Source organism: Serinus canaria, chromosome 9 (genome assembly GCF_022539315.1).
Source record: "Serinus canaria isolate serCan28SL12 chromosome 9, serCan2020, whole genome shotgun sequence".
Lineage (NCBI taxonomy): Eukaryota > Metazoa > Chordata > Aves > Passeriformes > Fringillidae > Serinus > Serinus canaria.
In genome coordinates this window covers 6,028,982-6,045,262 of record NC_066323.1, presented here as the reverse complement: position 1 = coordinate 6,045,262, position 16,281 = coordinate 6,028,982, and the positions used below count along the sequence as shown (strand labels likewise).

The 16,281-nt window shown below is 39.5% G+C and overlaps 1 protein-coding gene across 5 annotated transcripts in view; it reads left to right on the top strand.

The window, feature by feature from the left end:
• The window catches only part of TBL1XR1 (TBL1X/Y related 1), a 108,248-nt gene that overhangs the window by 30,829 nt on the left and 61,138 nt on the right, over positions 1-16,281 (top strand). For all 5 annotated transcript variants that reach the window (XM_009089040.4, XM_018912782.3, XM_018912786.3 and 2 more), the window contains exon 2: positions 16,114-16,178. The gene's annotated coding sequence lies outside the window, so the exon portion shown is untranslated. The remainder of the gene's footprint in view (positions 1-16,113; positions 16,179-16,281) is intronic.

The window sequence follows — 16,281 nt, the reverse complement described above, 5'->3', positions numbered from 1 at the left end:
ATGTATTAGGCCACCCACTGAGTGTGAGGGCGTTCTAGATTGCTTCCAAAGAGCTACCGGTTGCTTTGGGAAAACTTAGTTCTTGTCAACCTGATGAAGTTTATGGGAAATCTTCTTGCAAAATGACAGCAGCTCTCCTCTGACTTCTCTATCGTACCCAATAATTTAATTTTAAAAAATTAAATTCCAGTATTTGAAATAACTTCTTGTTAGTGACAAGTATAAATATTTTTCACTTTTATTCAATATTTGAAACAAGTGCCGTGACTGTTTGTGTATGAATGTGTGCATTTGTACACTGCATAGAAAAATACTCAGCATTTATGTGTGCTTCATTCATTTTACTGTCATGAAAAAACCCCTTGTATGTCTAGCCAGAACAGAATTTTACTGTAAACCAAATGCAGTGTGCTCATTTGTATGGGTTGCTGCAACTGGAATTTTTCAAATGCATAATGTGGTGGTCATGATAATGTGTTTACAGAGTGTAAAATTTGAGCTTGAATTATGATTACTGAAATAATTGATCGTCAGCATTTATGCTTTGCATAAGAAGAGTTCAGGAAAGCTGAATATTAAATAAACAGCATGTTGGATGAGCAGCATTTCTCTTTCAACTCATCAAATGAACTAAAACTAAAAGAAGAGCATATATTCTTATTGCCAATTACTGTCCAAGGAGGATAATGATACAATCTTTATGACCTGCTAGAACTGTATTCTTAAAATAAATTTCCCATTACGTTCTTCTCAGTGTTAAAATACAGTCTTTTTACCAGCAGATAAGTTGTGCCAAAAATAAAACCAGAAAGGTCTCTCATACATAGTTTCTAGTTATTAAATAATGTGCACTCTCCCTATTCCTTCCCAGCAGGATCTTCTGGTTTCTCCAAAGGCTTAAGGAGCTCCTGCATTAACTCAAGGAGCTGGTAGATGCAGGGGGTGAATGAACAAAGTTCTCTCCTTAGAACTTCTCACTTCTCACTGTTCATCTTGCAAATGAGTAGAAATGTATAGAATTTCTGTTTGTTGTAAAACAATATTTACACTGTGTCTCTGATAGATACAGAAGAAGGCTCAGACATCAAAGGGGATCTTCCTTTTGTGGGAATTGTAAGTTCGGTAAGAAAATTATTAGAGAAATCATTAGGATTGAGAGGTGCATAATTAATATGTGGGAGTCAAATGCATTGTGCATTCAGTGTGTTTATCAGCCCATGTTCTGGGAGTGCAATCTCTGAGAGAGGCCCTGAAGTGCTCTGTAGTGTGTGTGGGCCAAGGGTGAGGGATGGAGAAGCATCTCAGATCGGAGCAGAAAAGCACAGAGAGCCTCTTGCTTTGTGTGGATGGGGAGTGTTTGCTGCTCTGAGGGAATAATAACAGCAGTGACAGCAATGACACTGTCTCAGGGCCGAGGCCATGGCCAGAGCAGGTGGGGAAATCTTTGAGGAGATGATGCTTTAGTCTCCCTGAGGTGGTACTCCCCCATGCCTGTGTCTTCCTGGAGCTCTGTGCTCTGGCAGTGTGGGAGCAATGCAGAGCCAGCAGGTTGCAGGGGTTTGGGTGCGGTGGAAAAGAGGGGAATGTGTCTGGCATGGCATAGGCAAGAGGAATACAGGAATATACACCCCCACCTTTCTGGGTTTTGTTCCCTTTGGCAGTCTCCACCGTCCCTAGTACATCTCTGTTTGTATGCTAAAATGATCAAATCAGTAATGATCACTTTCTTGGGGTTTTTATGCTTTTTCTTGTTTCTTTTCTGCAAGGAGTCCTTCAGGGCTTCTGAAGATCTCATTTCTATTCTTGTGATAGCAGGTGCCTTTGATAATCTGTTTTTCTCCAGTCTTGATTATTCTTTTTCTGTGTTGTTTGTTTCTTCCTTTTGGCAATTACATCCTCAATTTTGGATTATTTTAGATTTCTATTGCTGAAATCAAAACATAGTCACTAACCATCTTTCTGCATTTGCTGATTTATTTTTTGGGCAGCAAGGCCCCTGCTCCTTTGGCATCCTAGCTGTCTGCATATGGTAATTTATATTGTCTCTTAGCTGCAAGATATTTTTTCTTCAGCAAATTATTCGTGTTTGTTTGCAGTTGATAATTTTTGTTTAATAGCATTTTCTATTCCATGGCACAGCAGTGTCCTGGGAGAAAAGGATTTTCTCCTGGTGCTCTAATGAGTTGTTTTCTTAGCTCTCCCAAATGGTGTCCCATTCTTAGAAACAGTCCAGCAAGTGTCCTTGTGGTGTGGATGTACAGCAGGGCTTGGCAGATTCATTCTGCCTTGTTTGGGAATTTCTCAGGCACTGAACTGGATCAAAGTGAATCAGGCAGGATGCTGATGGAGCCAGGCTGACAATTAAATGCCAGTCCAGGCTCCCAGACCCTTCAGTGCCCTCTGTGCTCGGGGACTCCAGCCTGAGCTCAGCTGCTCCACGGGAGGAATGACTCGGCAGAACACCAACGCCCGATGGCTCCAAACCAGCAGTGATCTGAAATCAGAGTTTTGGTGCTATGATCAAAAGAATTTTTTGTAGTTTCCACGAGTAAAATCCCTCCAAAACTAGCAAAAAGGTTGTGTCTGCTGATCAAAGGGTCCTTTGGCATCCCCAGCCAGTGAGACTCAGTGCAAAGGGAATTTTCAGAAAGCTCATTAAAAATTCACAGTATTGTGGGGGAGAAAGCCCAGCAATAAATCCTTAGAGATTATGTTACTTTAATAGAAGTTTTTACTTGAAATGAGAAATACCTGAATGCCCACTAGAAAACATTCTTTGCACCACATTCCCTATTTGAGCATATGGGAAGTTTATAAATTCTGGATTTATAACCTGTTTTCCTTCTTCTATGGAGATCTCTTTGACTTATCTCAGTGTTTGCTACTGTACAATTTACCATATTAAAAAAAAATCAAAATATGGATTTCTACACCTTAGATTCTTATGGGTTGTATTGATCTTTCAGGGCCTTTCATGGTTTTGAAGTGTGTAAGACAGTGAAATCTAAATTCAGAAGGTGTTTCTGAAGTTTATTCTTTTATAATGTATGTATTTTATGTTATTGATTCCTGATTTGCTACTGTACAAATGGGAACAACTTTATTATTCTTCTGACATGGCCTGTAGTTAAAATCAGCCCTCTTGATCCAGTCTTTGGTGTTTCTCACCAATGATCCAGAAGGGATACAGAGGAGGCACTGTAAAGAAACTTCTGGATGAGATGTACAAGTTAATTATCAATGAGCTGAGACTTTATGATACCCACAGTGAACTTGTGGGCAATGCTTCCCTGCAGAAGCAAGAGCAAGTGTGGCACTGCTGGAGTGAATTATAGAAGTGAAGTGTAAAAAAAGCTTAGTTTTGAATGCATACTGAATACAAAAATAATTGCAGGCACAATTTATATAGGTGACTTCCTGTGGCAACTGCCCTCTTAATCTTTCTTTCTCAGTGTCATTACCTGAAGATTACTGTAGTCTGGGTACAATTTTGTGGTTTGTTTCAATATATTTGCTGGTTTTGAATTCAGTGGTAAAGCTAAGCTTAAAAAAACAAACAAAAACCATCTTACCCAGGACCGAGTGATTAAATTTCCTTTATTTGTTTGTTTGGTGCTCACTGTTCTACCCTCAAAGGAGCACCAAGCACCCCAGGTTGTGGGTTAGGTCCTGCTAGGGTGTTCCTTGGATCTGTTTTCAGTGACTTCCATCCAGAGACAAAGGGACCATACCCAGTAGCTGCCCTGTTCAAAATCTTTTTCTTCTGAAAGCAGTGGACATCAAGGCTGATTATAGATGTTGTTTTTAGGAGGTCTTTTAGTCTTTAATTTACACCTTTGACTATTTAATACCAGAAGAAATGTCTGCTAAGCCCAGGGTGGATCGAAGGAAAAGCAATTTAATCAACAGGTAGAAGCCCTTGTTTGAAGTAATTGATTGTAAATTTTTGTAATTTAAAGAAATCAAACTTTGTCGAGAAAATAACTCTTCTGCAATCTATTAAAATGTTTGATTTGCTACTAAGATTGAATTGTTGTAGTAGAAGTGGTATTTATTTTGCTAATCAGGCTGATTTACTGCTTTGCTCTGCTTTTGTTAAAGCACATAACCTTTGTTTATACAAATTATTTGAGGTTTTATGACTTTTTAGGAAGTTGCATGTTGATGAATAGCATGTTTCTAATTTATTGTGTCAAACTGCATGTAGCAGAAGGCGTGTATCTAATGCACAAACTCTTCACTTGGTTTACTGTTGCAGCGTACTGGATAAAAGAGGGAGACTTCTGCATTTCAAATTAGGGAAAAGTGCTTTTTTGACAGCAGTGAAATGAACTGATTCTCTTGTTCAGTATTTTGGAATTAGTAGCAGTTTGTAGTCTCATAACTGGCAGATAAATTTCTTATCCTTTTGTCTCTGGAGCGCATGCAAAGCACTGAAGCCACTTGAATGCAAAATAGTTGTGGTATTAAAAATAATTTCTGTGCCACTGTAAAAACTGGCCACTAAACACTTCTAGTTCATGAACACTCTGCCTGTGATTTCCAGCAGCTCCACTGATTGCTTAGTTTTCTTCAAACTGTAAGTATCGTTTGATTATTTCATTTATCTGGTATTTTTTCTAGCGGCTTCAATCAGGTTTTGGTGCAGGCTGCCAAAATTTTAAATTGAATTTGAAATTAAGATCTAAATTCAGTTTTGATATGATACTTCTATAGTATCTGTATCTGCAGTGGGTTCTGTTGTCAAAACATTGAAGAATTTCAGTTAAAGAATTGCAAAAGGATTTTTTACTAATCTTTTTTAAAAATATAAATTCTTTGCAAATATGAAAAGAACTGCCTGTTTTTGAATGGAATAAACAGAAATGCTTCTGTAGTATTCTCTCTTCTGCTTCCCTCATGCTGTGAGGCAGCAGGACTGGGCGGGAGACACAGCCCTGCTTGGGGGGCCAGTGGAGACACTGCCCTCCTCTTTAGGCGCCACCGTTTGGTTGTATTTTGTTCTAGTTGGTTAAAATAGTAAGCAGCAGGGTTTAAAATTTTTACTGTATGGTATCTGTAGGGGTTTCTATTTTAATCTTCCTTAATTCTAAACATATTTAATAATATTGTCATGGAAGTGACTATCTTCTTTACCAGAATTTTTAAGTTCACCCTACCTCGGTTCTGGCTTTTTGGGTCTCTCTGGCTATGAGCAGCTAAACTACTCATCTTGGGCAGTGCCCACAGCTTTTCTTTGCAAGAGATTTGGTTAATTTTAAAGAGAAAAATAAAAGCCTCAAGAGGATTTGGGTGGAGTGCCTGAGATGGGACTGCTGAAATGACCTCACCAGGTCAAGTCTGCTGGTGACTAAGGGTGAGCAGGAGTGTCTTTCTGGTTTGTTAGTCAAGAGAAACGCAGATGTTGGCTTTAATGCTTTTGCAAGTACACCTCTCCTCTTAAAATGTGTCACATGAGAGATGTGACATGTTTGTACATGGAGAGTTACATGTGAAATCAGATTGCCCCTGCAGTATGAAGTCCTACCAGGAAGGAGAAGCTGCTGCAGTGTTCCATTGCACCATGTTGCTGGAATCCAGAGTTATTTCCTTATCTTACTCTTTATGGCTCTGCAGTTTGTGCTGGGACAGAGGAATTCCATGCAGTGATGGGAGGCTTTGTAGATCACTTCCCTACATGTGTTACTGACACTTCACACTGGTGCTGCTTCTCTGGCATGAATTATTTGCACTTCGCTGTGGCTGCCTCCTTTCATCCGCACTCTGCTTTGCCCTGTGAGCCCATGGATGGTTTCTGGCTCGTCCATGCAGCCACTCTCTTCAAAATTTGGTAAGAATGTTTGGCAAGTGTTGTTTTGAGGACTGGCAAGTGTTCAAGTCCGTTATGAATTTTTCAGTTAAGTCGTTACACAATAAATTAATAAAAATTAACTCTTTGTATGCAGGCTAAAGTAAATGAGTGGAGTTTGATTTTTACTGCTTTAGGGGAAGATATTAGGAACAGAAAGATAAAAATTGTAAAGTTTTCTGAATTACTGAATTAACCAATTAGCTAAAAATGCCCTAAGGAAATTTTCTTAACTTGACCAAAGAACAAATAATGCTAATTTCTCTAAAACTGATCTTGTTCAGTCTGCAGGTGTTGCTAGCAAAACCGCATCCTTTTAGTTTTTGTGGGAGAGGGAGTGCCAGTGTGTAGACTGCAAGCACACCAAGCTTGTGACAAGGAGGGCCAGCGAGACTCCTCTGAAAAGGTGTCAAAATCAGTCCAGTAGTAGTATTCCTTGGAGAATATGGCAAGTGGATTTATTTCTGGGTAAAGTTGGTGTAAAAAAAGAAGGGGATATGTTAAATGGGTCAGAAGTGCTAGTGTTTGAGATGCTTTTATAATTCCAAGGTTTTGTTTGTTCTTTAGGCAGTGATAAGAAAGATAAGACACAAGAAAAAGTCTGATAAATGATTGCAGCTGTACTGTGTCATACAACAAAAAATATATGTATTGAACGCTGTTTTTATCTGATCCAGTAAACAGTCTCTTCTGAAGTGCAGCAGCTTGTAAACCTGGGGTTTTATTACTTCTTGGTGCATCATTATTGGGCTGCCAAGTCCTGTGCATTTATTACTCTGTGCTGTGTAGGGTCTGTGTATTTATTAGTGCTAAATACCTCATATTGTTCCATTTCAACATTTTGCTGCTGACTTGGAAAAGTATGGTATAAAAGTATTCTCAAAAAAATAGGGAAGAAAAGCCCCTGACTAGGTGTGACTGAAATAATATCTACAGTGTTCTGTTTGGAGATGAACCAGACCCCAATATTTGGTGTTTGACACTGAGGGGAAATACTTCTGCTAGGTGGAGTATTTTTGACAGGTGTGTTCAATACTGCTCCCCCGAGCATTTGTCACTTGCTCCCTTGGTTAACCAGTGTAAGTTAGCATGATCACAAAAGAAAGCAGCAAAATTTACAGGCCTGTAAATCTGTTTGTTCTCCATCAGTAAAAAGAACTAAATATCTGTAGGTTCAAATGGTAAATAGAGGCATAGCATTTTTTTGGTTTTTAGGTTCATAAACATTCATCACTTTTTTTTAAAAAATGAAAACTGGGCTTGTCTGTGGCTGCTTTAGTGAATCTGTATCAGAGCAACAAAAACCACATGAAGAACAGACCTTTTTAGTGATGGTACCTACCTGCCATATTTTAATATTAGGATGTGGGTAAATTTTCCATTTTTAACAAGGCAAAAGATTAGGAAGTTTTATTTCCCAAAGACCAAGAAGGTACTGAGTTTGTTACTTTCTCTGACCAGTCTAGTAGATCACATTGATAAATATGAGTTGACTTAAAAAATGGAAGAAAAGTCCCAAACCCACCGGTTTCATGCAGCCCCGACAGCAGTTACAGAGAATGAGAATTCTGTAGGTGACTGCAGAGGCAGAGTTCTGTAAATGAAATTCCCAAACGGTGAAATCCTATCCCCAGCCTATTCCAGTTTGAACGAGATTTGCAGGATGCCCAGCTCAGCCAGTTTCAGATTCCTGGTGTGAAACAATCAAGATAAGAATCAAAAAGTAAAGAAAGGAAAAAGCCCTGTTAGATCAAACACTAAACACTAATCTTTCTCCTTAGGCAGAATTACTCCTTCCAAAGTCCTTACTGCTCTTGTTTAAAATAACAGAAGCCCCATGGCACCAAGAGTTTCTCTTAACTTGTCTTCAGCTGCATGGTTTTGTTTATGGGGAAGTTTTCCCTGGTTATTTAAAATGTGTTTGTAGCTACCCAATCTTTACCAGATAAACCTAAGTCTTCTCTTGCCCTTTACATTTGCTCCTGTGAAATTGCTGCTTTTTCTCCTGTCGGTGATGTTACATAGTTGTACTTGAGACTGATCCCTTAACTAACATCAGCATTCTTTTTTCTGCTTTTTAAATTGTTTGTGAAGTGGTGTAATAGGTTATCTAATCCCACTTTCACTTGTTTGTAGGATAAACACCTGCTGTGTGTTGCTCTGTATGTGTAACACGTAAGTTCAAAGGGATATAAATTGAGTTGTACAGCTGCAATGACCGTAGGAAATCCAACAGAAAATACTTCCAGTGAAACAAAAATATTGACTGCACTCGTTTTGGCAACAAAATAAGTTTGCTTAGGGTTTTTTTACACTCATTTTTAATAGGGAAAAACCTTTTCCTACAAGCAGGAAAACCAACATAATTGAAATGTTAACAAAACACTATTTTTAGGAGATTTTTTTTTTTTTTTTTTTTTAAATTTCAGGATATGCACCTAGGTGTGTCCTGGAGGTACACAGTTTATTAGTTCAAGTGTATACATACAGCTAAACTCTCTTTACTGCTTAGGAGAGGCTTGAATAAGGGCACTGTTAGGTTGTTACCAATTAATCATGGCCTAGTTGATGATCTTTGAAAAACCTCTCTGCTGTGGTTTTGTTTCCTGAAGTCTCAGTTCTTTTGAATATGTTGTCTTTGATGAATTAAATACATGTTTTCCTTGGTCATGCTTAAGTCCTGTTGTTAAGGAAAAAAAAAAAAAAACCAACAAAGAAGAAGTGGCATGATTATATTAGTTTAATATGCTGTTGTTGATTAATGACTTTAGTCCATTTATTTAATAGATGCTGTTCTCCTTGACCATAGTGCTAAAGTAAATATTTTGCTGTGTTTCTCTGTACTGTAAGCTCCTTTTTCTCTGGAACAGGTTTTGATGTCTCTTACTCCATGTACAAGTCTAATATTGATGCAACTATTTTGCTATTCAGTTAGTGTGACAGACAAACAGCTCTGGTATCCAAATGGTTTGAAAAACAACAGAATAACAGATCCCTGTTTTACACAGTTAGTGTCTGTGCTGTTGGTGGTACAGCTTGTACCTACTACATCATTCCAGGTTTGCTGGGAGCTTTTTGTGCTGGGCTCCTTTCTCTATCCAAGGCACCAGGCATCCTTTGGAAACGAGTATTTTGATGATGGAGCTATAGGGCAGTGCTGCTCCTGCATTTCTCCCATTTCAGGGCTGTGTTCCCTCTTCTTTTCTTGAGCCAGTTCTGTCCTCCTCTGACCTTGCAGTGGGATGCTTCAAGAGCTGAGTGGAAGAAAACTTAATTTTGTTTTTAGAGGAAAGGAAGTGTTGAGAACACCCAGCTGGGAGAGGGTAGATGAGGCTAAACTGAGGTCTCCTCATGCAATAGCAGTGAGATCCTGGCTAGGATGGGACTTGAGCTTAAAACTAAACCAAAGCCTTCAGGTGAGCCACACCTCTGAGCTCTTAGGGACTAGAGACAGCTCCTTTGGGAATGAGTGAGCTGTCCCTCTGCCTTCTGTGACTTTAGCCCCTTCCCTTCTCAGGGGCAGGAAAGCTTGCCGTGCTAATGAGAGGCACAGGCTTTTCTCCTATTCCCTGCTCTGCAATTTGTCACAGCTCAGTAGCTGCTGTGTAAGAATAAGTTGTCCTTTTAGCAGGGATGGCTGGATAAGCAGTGCATGAACAAGGGCAGCCCTCTCCAGGTAGGTTTTAACTCTTTGTGAATCAGAGCCCTCATGTGAGGTTGCAAAATTGCTCTGTTAGAGAAGTGATGGAGACATGGAAAGAGCAGAGGCCAAAGGTTATAGGGAAGATGGTATTGTCTACTGGTGGCATGGTGTGAAGATTTGGAAAAAGGAGAAAAAAAAATCCTTGTGTTGCTTGGTCTTGGTCTTCTACTTAGTCACAGGAGGAACTTCATCTCTAGGTTATTTATGGGAAAATATGACCCTGACACAGTAGTAGTATGGAAAGGTGATAAAACTGCCTGAGTACATTGTGTTTCAGATGTCACTCAGTTTTAAAAGTTCCTGGGGAAATGAGAGAGCACTGTAAGCAGAAGTGCAGCAGTTGATCCATATTTTTGAAAAATAAAAATAAAGAGGTTATTCCTTGATGCATTTAATTGATGATTTCAGGGTATTCAGTGTTACCTTTTTTTGGCAGTGTCAGAGGCTTATATTTTTCCTCTGGCTTTGCACAAAATAATCACAGTAATAACTATTTGAGGAAGAATCTGGAACACATTATTATAAACACCTTATTCAGTGGAGCTGTATCCCAGGAACACCTGGAGTTTATGAACCCAAGGGCCACCACAGACTTTGCTTTTGGCCTCTTTAAAGGTTTCAGATAAATGTTTTTATACCTGTGGATTTTTAAGTGCTTTTAAATTTTAAAAGTAACTTATAATTTTGAGGGCTATTTTAAGGGAATTTGGATCCTAACTCTTCAGCCTCTATGCTACTACTATAACACACCCAATATCACGAGCAAGGTAGATTTTAAAGAATATTTTGGAATACCTTTGTTTTTAACCCTGACCCTTTGCTACAAGGGCAGGTACCCTGGGAATTATTCCTGCAGTGGGCAGACAGAAGGCAGCCAGCCTTCCTACTGTGTCCTCAGACAGGGAGAGTCACTTCAGCAGCACAGGGTGTGCACAGCGTTCAGGGTCAGTGGCCACAGCGGGACAGCTCGAGCCTGTTGACGTCAGGCTGTCTGCAAACACCTCTTGCAGCAGAAACCAAACCCCTCTGCATTGTCTGAATGTCCTCAGCAGCTCCTCAGCTTGGCTTGGCAAAAAATGGACATCTGAAAGAATGCCCTGTTTGACTTCTGGGTGTACCAAGGGACTAAAGGTGGTAGCGGTACCAACACTGAGGGAAACCAAGCCAGGGCTCCCATGGTGGTTACACTCACTGAGGTTGGAAATAATAACAATGTTGTCAAGTCCTTTTGTTATTTTGGGAGATTTCCTTATGTAAACATTTTGAGCCTAGTTCCAAATGTGATGTCTGCATAAAACATGTGTCCCACCTCACCGAGACATGGCATATATGAGACAGAATTTTAATTAATTCAGTAAATTAAGCTTGCCATAATCTAGATAAGCTCTTCTGCGTGGCTACTGTGAATCCCAAAGCAGAAGAATATATTGTTCTGAAACACAGTATCTGTCTAAAAACACAGATGAGGCAAGCACTGTTAGCAGAAGAAGGAGATTTTTCCAGGAAAGCAGTTTGAGCTTTGTTCCATATCCTGCATTGGAGATCCATTTAAAGTCCTTCTAAGCTTGCAGCTATCAGCTCCCTGCAAGCACATTTCCATGTTGACAAAAGCAGCTGTGAAGGCTCATCTGAGTTAACTGGGTCTGAGTTCTGAGTGAAGAAGGGAACTCCCTCACCAGTGCAGCTGAGTTCATTTAGTGAGCTGCAGAAGGCTGAATTAGTATATGGGAAATATGTCTTTTCTTACTCTGAGGAAAGGGAATGGGAAAAAAATATTCTGATTTTTTTAAATTGTTTTGTTTCATGTTTTTCAGGGTTTTTTTGTGTCTTGGTTCAGTGTTTTAGGTATGTATTTGAAATCTGTAATAACAGAGTGGCCCTAAATGTGACACATCATATTTTTGTTCTTTATTTTTTTTTTTTTTGAGAGAAGGGAAAATGTTTTTCTCTTTCCTATTTGAAGTGAGTCTGCTGAGAGCACCCAGTTTGACATGTTGTTTTAGCTGATTATTATTCCAGTGATGAATTTAAATTTAAAACTCAGTTCTAGACTAAAAACATAGAAAAATTATTTGTCAATATGCTACTGTTTTGATCAATATGTCAGTAGTCATCATGTCCACTATTTTTGGAAGAAAAACTCCACAAACTGGAAACTACCTTGAATTTTCACAGGTGGGGTTTTGTGAGTGCTCTAAGGTCCTTTGGCATAAGAGTGCTTTTGATAACAACTCTTTATACTCTTTCCCAGTCTAGACTGAGTTCAACTTCATTCTCTAGGACCTTCTAACTTCCAGTTTATGTGAATTGGATTACTTGCTAATGAATTTCATTTAAATGCTTGCAAGTGAAATGGTGCTGCAGTGCTGCTTGCCTTCCTACCAGCTGATTGGTATTGACAGGATTACTGGGGTGCATTATGGGTTTTTAATGGAGCTGGCTGAGTTGGTTTCCTCTTCAGCAATTGAGCTTCCTTCCCTTTCAGTGGGCTATGAGCTATTTTCTGTGATTGCCTGACTGTTACAGAAATTGGTGTTTAAATTTCTGCAGTATGCTTTTGCTGTGGTCTGACTTGTCCTGTGTTTCTTGTTGCACAGTGAATTCTGTTTCTGTGGGTTTGCAATGAGTGGTTTCTGTATCTGGATGAACTCTTCTCCAGAACAGTGCTGTCTGCTTGCCCAGTTCTTATTCTTTATCCCTTCAGATTCCCTTTGTTTTAGCAGTTGATTCACTTCTGTCCATGGACATACAGGTGCTTGTTCTATGTAAGAGTATTCCTGAAGTGTGGAAAGTTGTGTAGCTTTAATGTGATATGAATGTACAAGTTAAGCATTTCTTCTTTGAAACATCTGCAAGGTCAGCTTACATCAGGTTTTTTCTATATTTCTGATGGAATAAAGATAGAAGAACAAAGATCAGGAAATAAAAATTTCTCAGTTGACAGAGAAGTGCTGTTTCTGGTAGAGTTTAGGAGTTTGTGTGGATATGTCTCTGGGCAGGTGTTACATACTTTCAGTGCATCCCCTGATGAGGCTTCCTGTAAAACATCCTCACCCACACCCTGCTCCCAGAGTGAAGCACAGGAGCAGTCTGTGCATTATTTTGTCACTAGGATTCTATTGCTACCTACCACTTCCAAGTAATGACACTTCTTAACGACATCTTGTGTGTGGTGCTGATTTCCCCCCCACACGCTTGGATGTATTTGTTTCTCCTGAATTTTCTGAGTTGGTATTTGTCTCTCTGTCAGATTTGAAAAGCAGATGTTGTTGTAGACATGCTGAATTATTATTGCCATACATCACTGTGGAACTGTGATTAAAAGAAATAACTTTGGTTTTCTCTGTTTATGTTCCAAGCACAGCAGTGGTAGAATCACCATTAGCTTTGTATGTGCCTATTAACCAAATGAAAGGAAGGATTCAATGGAGTGATTAGTTTTCAATTTAGGCTTTTAAAGTTATTGTCTCATGGTTTTTGCAGCCTAGTTACTGAGGGAAATATCCAGGATTTAGTTATTTTTAATTCTGTTTTGATTGGGACACTTTTTCCAGATAGTGAATTCAGATAAAAGCAGGATACTCAAGGATTATTTAGAAGAAAAGATACTGTGTCCTTAGAAGGCTTCTGTGATTCAGAAAGCACAACATCTAATGGCTAAATTTGTTGTTCGAACTCAAATAGCACCAAAATCTCAGAAAGTAGTTTAAACACTGTGATCCTAAGAGGATTAGAAAGAAGCACAAGTTCACATGGAGAACAGGAGAATTCAAAGCTCATGCAAAAACCACTGGTTTAACCATAACACATACCCAGTGTAATGTCTGGGAAGGAGAAAGTAGCACCAATAGCAGCATTTCTGGAAGGAAATGGTTAAACATTTCTGCAAGTAGCACTTAAAGAAATCCTCACTTTGAACTGATTGTGTTTGGAAGCAGGTTAGGACTAACACCAGTGCACATCTGGTCTGTGTGTTTATAACCAGATCTGTCACTGTGTTGGTGCCAGGGTTGTTTTTATCTGTGGTTTCCTGTGCACCACATGATTATTGCTTGGTTGATAGCAGCAGCCCAATCTGTGCAGGTAGCCTGGATGGGTATTTGCTGCTTTGATGAAGGTGGTTTGGCATGTTGGTTTTAGCCCTGCAGCTGAAAACTGCCTGACTCATGCAGGCTGGGTTTAAGGCCTGGGGCATGGCTGGTCTCTGTACACCACAGCAGGGTAAGATGCTCTTCACAGGGAGATGATGTTGGGTGTTGTACCAAGTGTTTGGCCCCAAATCTCCAAGGGACGTGGGCATCAGTTGTGTCATTTTGTGCAGTAAAAACTGGTGTGGGCAAGGCTGGTAAGCACTGGCTCTGAGCACACATTGTGTTAATCTTTCTTTTCAAGTTGAGGGAAGCAGTTTTCAATTGATGTTGAACATGTCAGTCACCAGACAGTGGTGAGCCGTTCCCAGCCCCTCCAAGATGAAGAATCTAAACTCACAAGCTGCTGTGCATTCCCCAGGTGTGCCTTATAAACTTAAAAATAATCCCCCACATGTCCTTTAAGTGTCATGTAGAATAGCTGTTACTGCATCTGGGCACCTCTTTAAATCACCATAACGTGTTGGAATATAAAGGTGAGAGATAGTCTGAAATCAATAAATTATAACTGTCACCTGCATTGTTTCAAGGTACATGCTAAAATCCAATAAGATAAATTTGGAAAGGAAAAAAGCTGCTGATGAGGCATTTGTACTCAGCAATTGATTCTGAAGAAGGACATTGCAGAGTTTTCTAAATGTTTACACGTCGCTTCAAGCGCCCTTATTTAAAACTGGAGCCTCCAGCCAATTAACATTGAAGGAGGAATGAAGTGAAGTCAGTGAACCTTTTCTTTTCTAATTCTCTGCTCTCTTGAGTCTTTGCTTCCAGCTTCTTTCCGTGTCACTGCCCTGTTTAGATGTAAAGCAAAGGACAAGAAGCCTCTTCCACGGATCAGGCAGAAAGGTTTCCCTCTCTGGCTTCGATGATAAGTACTGCACTCGAGATTGCACAAGGGCAAAGAGGTGTTGGAAGGAGACAGTTTGGGCAGTGTGCACTGAAGAAAGCCTTTTTTCCTTGAAGAAATGGTTTATGTCTGTGCAATCATCCCTTTATTTATGTTTGCAATGTTCCTTCCCAAATGGAATAACCCAAACCAAGTGTCACGCTCAGAAGCAGGGCCCTCCTCTGCCTTTCTCTGCACACAGCTTTTATCATGATTTAGATTGTTCTCAAAAAAATATTGGTTGGTTGCTGTTTCGTTCTGCTTTTAAGGAAAACTCTTGTTATAAGCAAATAATGTTTTTATGGGGTCTGCAGAGCAGGTGTTAAAGCTTTCTCTTCTCAGCTGGTCAGCAGCTCTGGCTGTGGAAAAAAAAAAAAGCTTTCTGAGTAGCCTTGCATAGGATACTCTACCTCTTGAGGAGTGGAGTTTCACTCAGCCTATTTACATATTTTCTGCAGCACAAGTACAACTAAGCAAGGAAATAAGAGCATGTTTGCAAATTCTTTCAATTCCCAGCATTCCTGCATTCCTCAGCATCCTCTGCAGTGCCTCTTGCTTGCACCGTGAAGGTGATGTTACTGCCTGCCTTGTGGGATCTTCCAAGAATAAAATAAGCCCAAATTGTGCAACTTTTTTTTTTTTTTTTTGGTGGGGGGCTGGGTCCAAAAATTTCTCTATAATGAATGATTTCCTGCTGGTTGAACTTGAAAGTTGCACGTGAGAACCTTGTGTTAATCATGAGTCCCACAAAGTATAGTTACTCTTTACTCATAGTAAAAGTTTTTCTGACCACAGGTTGCAGATGCTTGGTAAAGAATTTAATCTAAAAATAGTCTGGTAATACTTCATTAGTCACCCATGTCCATCTGTCACCCTTCCTGCTCTTTGAGTGGGTGATTAGATTATGTCCTAAAGAAAAGTCGTCTGGCAAGTATTTGTATGGAGGGCAACCACTCAGGAATATTAGTGTGGATAAAAATCGTTTGTCACTGCTGAATAGAAATGAATGTTGTAGTGGATGGAGTTACCTCATATTTGGATGTCAAAAGCTGTGTGCTTACACTTAGTTATTTTATTGTAGGGCACATAAAATTACTATTGATGTGTAAAGAAAATAACTAAAATGTAGGAGAGTGTGGATTTGTTTGGATTATGTTTTTGTTTGGGTTTTAAAGGTGGACAAGAGTTCTCTTGAATTTTGCACTAGGAAGATTTGTTATTTACATCTTGTCAAGCATTGTTAGCAATTAGTGTGAGCTGGTGGTTTTTTTAATTACTGAGGCCACTGCTGGAGTTGGTAACTCTTGGGCACCCCTGTGTACATATATTGAGTTATTTAGTGCAAGATGTGTTAGGAAAACAGATTTTTCTTTTACTGCTTCACAGTGGATGTAACCATTTTGGAAGTCATACCATTGGAATGTTGATTTTTCTTTGGAGCTTTTTAAAGTGTTTAGATGTCGGTAGCTGTGGTTTCAAGGTAATAAATACTAACATTTCCTATTTTGTCTCTTTATTTCCCTGTCAGCATCACCCTTCTGTGGCAAGAGGCACCCGAAAGGAAAACTTCTGCATATCAATGCACTGCCAATGGTAAGTACCTTTTTAACTGACTAAAGGTGGCATGGTTTCTCTCTGCACACATGCCATTAGCAGGCTTACACTGCAAATAGTGTTTGTAGAATAACTGCTTTTT